Source organism: Megalobrama amblycephala, linkage group LG16 (assembly GCF_018812025.1).
Source record: "Megalobrama amblycephala isolate DHTTF-2021 linkage group LG16, ASM1881202v1, whole genome shotgun sequence".
In the NCBI taxonomy this organism is placed as follows: Eukaryota; Metazoa; Chordata; class Actinopteri; order Cypriniformes; family Xenocyprididae; genus Megalobrama; species Megalobrama amblycephala.
In genome coordinates this window covers 7,766,477-7,772,476 of record NC_063059.1, presented here as the reverse complement: position 1 = coordinate 7,772,476, position 6,000 = coordinate 7,766,477, and positions in this window count along the sequence as shown.

Sequence of the window (6,000 nt, the reverse complement as noted above, 5' to 3'; positions counted from 1 at the left end):
GAAAGAAAAAATTAAAATGAGGATTTGTTATGATCAAAAAACAAGTTAATTGAGGAATTGCTGAATTGATTGTTTTTTTTTATAACAACAACAACAACAACAACAAAAAGAAATGATAATTTTGGCAAATGTAAGGGCCTTTTCATGCCATAAGTGAAATGAATAAGCCTCAGGCTGAAGGAAATGCAAATTCACGGCTGTTCAGTAGAGGGCCCAGCTCAAACAAACCTTTCAGCTGTGCTGCCATTCTGGATTGCAGAAGAATAGGATGCAGGAGAAGAAAATTCAACACTCTTAGGCTGAATCCCAAATGGCACACTTCTATGCACTTTCCGTCTAGTGGACTTGCAATGGCTGCTACGTGTGCGTGTCCGTTAAGTCCACGAGACCGTAGGGTGTTCTATTCATCATTTTAGGTTTCAGAAAGGTGCTTGCGAGTGCCCCCTTTGCGGCTGCTATGCACCCTCGATGCACACTTCAGCTGAGCCCACAAGTTTGCGAGCTACGCAGAGGACTTTACCCGGCAGTCAAAGTGACATTATGTCCTGAAAGTGCTCAGAGGAAGACTGTGAGGGTTTAGGGTGCCATTCACCGTCGGATTCAGCCTCAGGCCCAGTCTGCACTTTCATGATGTAATGTTGGGTAAAGTCCTCTGCATAGCTCGCAGACTTGGGGGCTCAGCTGAAGTGTGCATCGAGGGTGCATAGCGGCCGCAAAGGGGGCACTCGCAAGCGCCCTTCTGAAACCTAAAATGATGAATGGGACACTTAAAGGTGCTCTAAGTGATCCTGGGTGGAGTAACTTCCTGTTGACGTTCGAAGTGTTGTCAAACAAAACAGAGGCTAGCTAGACCCTCCCTCCTCCTCCTCCTCCCCTCCCCTCCGTGCTTCCTGAAACAGTCATGAACGCGCATTTAAAATCATTCTTGTCGGTTATTGACTGGAGCATGTTTATTATGTTTCGTGGTCCAGGCTGTACCAGTTTGTTTTTATTGCCATTTTCGGAGGTTGTGGTGACTACAGAGACCACGTTTTTTTACAGTGTGTTCAGGGGACAGGCAGCTAGCGGATAGTGAGGAGATGTTTGCTGTATGTGACAAAAAATGTTTTGGCCTAAAAACGCGTGACATCACTTAGAGCACCTTTAACAGACACATGCACGAGGCAGCCATTGCAAGTCCACAAGACATAGAAGTGCATAAAAGAGTGGGATTCAGCCTTACTTAAGCAATAAAAACAAAAAAAGGTTTAACTAAAGTCATTTTTGCTCAGTATGGTTGAATTGGATCATCAAAGGTCAACAGCAAAGACATAATAAGCAGCAAAGGTTAATAAAGTGAGATTAAATGCATAAAGTACATATTTAATTATTGTAGGTTTGTGTAATATTCTGGCTGAGTTTGTGTTTCACTGTCTTTATTCATTTGGAAGAATACTGAATCTGTATTTGTGCAAGATGAGTAAATGCATGTTCACATTTAGTCTAGAACTACAACATCCATCATGTTCACACACAACGCCTCTGCACTTACTCCTGCTTTCCCTCAACATGGGGACAGGAGATTCGTCAGTCAATAAATGGGAAAACGATGTACAGTAACTTGCATTACTTATTTGAAAAAGTTGCTCAAATACAGTGTATGTTGTTTTACATTTAAATGCAATGCGTTACTTTACTAGTTACTTGAAAAAAGTAATCTGATTACATAACTTGTGTTACTTGTAGTGTTTTATCCCCAACATTGGTCATAAAGCATCTCAATCTGTAGTTACTTATATAAAACCAAAATGCTTTGTAGAGTATGAATCAAAAGAGTTTTGATGTCACTAAAATGAATTTGGAGAACATTAAAGCCATTCTGTGTGAAATAGAGAAGGGTAATGGTTTTCAAAAACCTCTATTGCTGCCTTGCCAGATTTGTAGACTTTGTAAATTCTCTGTAAATGTATGTCTGTAGCTGTTTATATAAAACCAAAATGCTTTTTGAGTATAGAAACAGAGAGGATTTATACTCATCGCCAGAATAAATTTCCAAAACATTAAGAGAGAGTGCTTGTGAATAAGCCATTATGGTTAATGCTCCTTCTGTGTTCATTTAGCTTCTGTGTTATTTTGCATTAGGAAATTAAATTCGCCGTTGGAATAAGATTTATTATGATGATGCAGTCATTGTGGACTATAATTTAAGAATATTTTGTTGCTTATAAAGAAGTAAATGTGCATGTGATGATGAAATGTAACATTAAACTCTACTTTTTAGGAAACTTCCCGCTTGATCCTGTTGGCCATCACAGCCCATGTTCCTCATGTCTGCTACTGCAGACTGCTACTTTCAGTAGAAGGAATTTGTTCCCTGATTTTGCCCATTGACTGAGCAAGTTAAGGCAGGTGAGGCTGGAGTGTGTTTGTAAGGTGAATTAATTTGCTTCTCATTCCATTACATATTCCTGACATGCTGCGTTTTTCTCCGATGAACACCGCAGAGGTCACATAAACACACGTAACCACTCCGCATGCCATATCTAGCTGATAATCACAGGGAGACTCTGATTTACACTGCTGAAATAACAGGTTTCTGACAGGTTTCTGCTATCATGACTCTTGTGTTGATAATCAGAGTCACTACTTGAACGTCCGTCATCACACACCGTCATCTGCTCATAAAAGACATCTGCTGTGTACAACAAACAAACTAGCTCAAATCAGTGCCGTGTGGTGGAAGTCTGAAATGAGGAGGGAAAGATGTTTTTGTCAGGAGACAGGAATACTCTGTTTGTTTCCAAAAAACACGACACAGCGAAGGGTCTTTTAGTACAATGCAAATTCATGTTCAGTTAACTTAACAAGCAACCAGTACTTTTTATTTCTATAACAATTCTTTAATTAAATTTATTTTTTCTGATAGTTATTAATTGACAATTGTAATCAAGTTTTTAAATAGATTTCGCAAAAAGGTGATAGGGTAAAAAAAATTAACTAATACAATCCGAATTCCGGAAACGTTGGGACATTTTTTTAAATTTGAATAAAATGAAAACTAAAAGACTTTCAAATCACATGAGCCATTTTTTTATTCACAATAGCACATAGATAACAGAACAAATGTTTAAACTGAGAAATTTTACAATTTTATGCACAAAATGATCTCATTTCAAATTTGATGCCTGCTTCAGGTCTCAAAATAGTTGGGACGGGGGCATGTTTACCATGGTGTAGCATCTCCTCTTCTTTTAAAAACAGTTTGAAGACGTCTGGCCATCAAGGTTATGAGTTTCTGGAGTTTTGGTGTTGAAATTTGGTCTCATTCTTGCCTGAAGAGTTTGCGGTCATCTTTGACGTATTTTTCATTTAATGATGCGCCAAATGTTCTCTATAGGTGAAAGATCTGGACTGCAGGCAGGCCAATTTAGCACCCCGACTCTTCTACGACAAAGCCATGCTGTTGTAATAGCTGCAGTATGTGGTTTTGAATTGTCCTGCTAAAATACACAAGGCCTTCTCTGAAATAGATGTTGTCTGGAGTGGAGCATATGTTTCTCTAAAACCTTTATATACCTTTCAGCATTCATAGTGCCTTCCAAAACATGCAAGCTGCCCATACCGTATGCACTTATGCACCCCAATACCATCAGAGATGCTGGCTTTTGAACTGAACGCTGATAACACGCTGGAAAGTCTCCCTCCTCTTTAGCCCGGAGGACACGGCGTCCGTGATTTCCAACAAGAATGTCAAATTTGGACTCTTCTGACCATAGAACACTTTCCCACTTTGAAACAGTCCATTTTAAATGAGCCTTGGCCCACAGGACACTACAGTGCTTCTGGACCATGTTCACATTTGGCTTCCTTTTTGCATGATAGAGATTTAGTTGGCATCTGCAGATGGCACAGCGGATTGTGTTTACCGACAGTGTTTCTGGAAGTATTCCTGGGCCCATTTAGTAATGTCATTGACACAATCATGCTGATCAGTGATGCAGTGTCATCTGAGGGCCTGAAGATCATGGGCATCCAATAAAGGTCTTCAGCCTTGTCCCTTACACACAGAGATTTCTCCAGTTTCTCTGAATCTTTTAATGATGTTATGCACTCTAGATGATGAGATTTGCAAAGCCTTTCTAATTTGGCGTTGAGGAACATTGTTTTTTTTTAAGTATTCCACAATCTTTTTACGCACTCTTTGACAGATTGGAGAGCCTCTGCCCATCTTTACTTCTGAGAGACTCTGCCTCACTAAGACATCTCTTTTAGAGCTAATCATGTTACAGACCTGATATCAATTAACTTAATTAGTTGCTATGTTCTACCAGCTAAAACTTTTCCAAAATTTTGTGCTTTTTCAGCCATTTGTTGCCCCTGTGACAACTTTTTTGAGACCTGTAGCAGGCATTAAATTTGAAATGAGCTCATTTAGTAGATAAAAGTGTAAAATTTTTCAGTTTAAACATTTATGTTATCTATGTTCTATTGTGAATAAAACATTGGCTCATGTGATTTGAAAGTCTTTTAGTTTTCATTTCATTCAAATTTAAAAAATATTCCAATATTTCCAGAATTCAGGTTGTAGATATCACCATCTACAGATGCAAATTAATGAAGTACAATAATAATAATAATAATAATAATAATAATAAAAACACTTAAAAATGTATTTTGATGTTTTCTTTCTACTAGTCAGAAAACAACATGATATGAAAAGCCAAATAGCTCAATTTGTCAAAATTGACCAGTGCATGAAAAACCTAGGAAAATATTGTAGGTATGAAGGTCACAGAGTGCTCACTAAAAACACCACGCTCACATATTATTATTTCAAGTAATTTCAAGTTTATTTCAGATTGAACATAACTTATTTTTCCGTCCATTTCTGTGGAGCAGTTGTGAACATGATAGATGGGTAAGGCTGACAGGATAATCAGTCAATCACAGTGATGTGAATGTCAATGTCCATTTTTTTTTGGTAATAATTATTTTATTTTTGCGATTGATTTTTTTTTGGACGCAGCACTGCTTCCTTGCCTCCTCATAGAAAACGTCTCTGACTCAAAGTCATAAAAGTACTAGTGGTCTGATCTATTCCTGCAGCGTTTTCTCTTTTAGTCCATTTGTTCTGAGGCATTTTCCTGTTGCTCAGTTTAAAACTGGTGTTTTCAGCTGGTGCTAGAGGGGCGTCTAGAGGCCCCGGCGGTTCACTGCTATTGGTTTTGCAATGAATCTGGAAATCTATAAACCCCAAAAGCACAAATGAGGGAAAATATCAACTCTGAGGTTTCTTATAAACCTCTTGGGAAGTCACCAACCAATCATGTTGTCATGAAAATAGGAGCGAGTCCACCGCACAGCCGGAGCAATGACACTCTAGTTATTCATAAATCTGTGGAATGTTGTCATCTATTGCCACATGGCCTAAAATATGGGCGAAATGCTTAAAATATGGGACGCTGGAGATTTGATGGAATGTAAACGTAAACCAAAACCAGTATTTAAGACCTGAGATATTTCAAAAATGTTTCTGCATAAATGTGTCATGCAGAAATACTGCTAATAGGAAAATCTACTGATAGACACACAATGGAGCTTTGTAAGATCAGCAAACTGGTATGCTTACTGAACGTTTGCAAGCATTAGTGTTATTGCTATAGCTTCTTGAAATGAACTAATCTTTTTACAAGTCAGCAACAAATGTTTGTAATACTAATAATTGACCAACATTGCTCTTCAGGGAACACTTTGGGTCCGCTGAGCAGATGGACACGGTTAAAGACATGGGGTTGATCAGTCAGCATATTCTCCCGATGTCATCTGTAGTGCAATATACATCAGATATTGCTTGACTGATGTGCATCTCTTCATAACTGGTTTCTCACCCCCCCCCAGTAATTTCACGTTTATTTCAGTTTAACGTAACTGAACGTTTTTCCGTCCATTTCTGTGGAGCAGTTGTAAACATCATAAATGGATATTATTGTGTTTTCACCTAGGGATGATCAACCAATTACA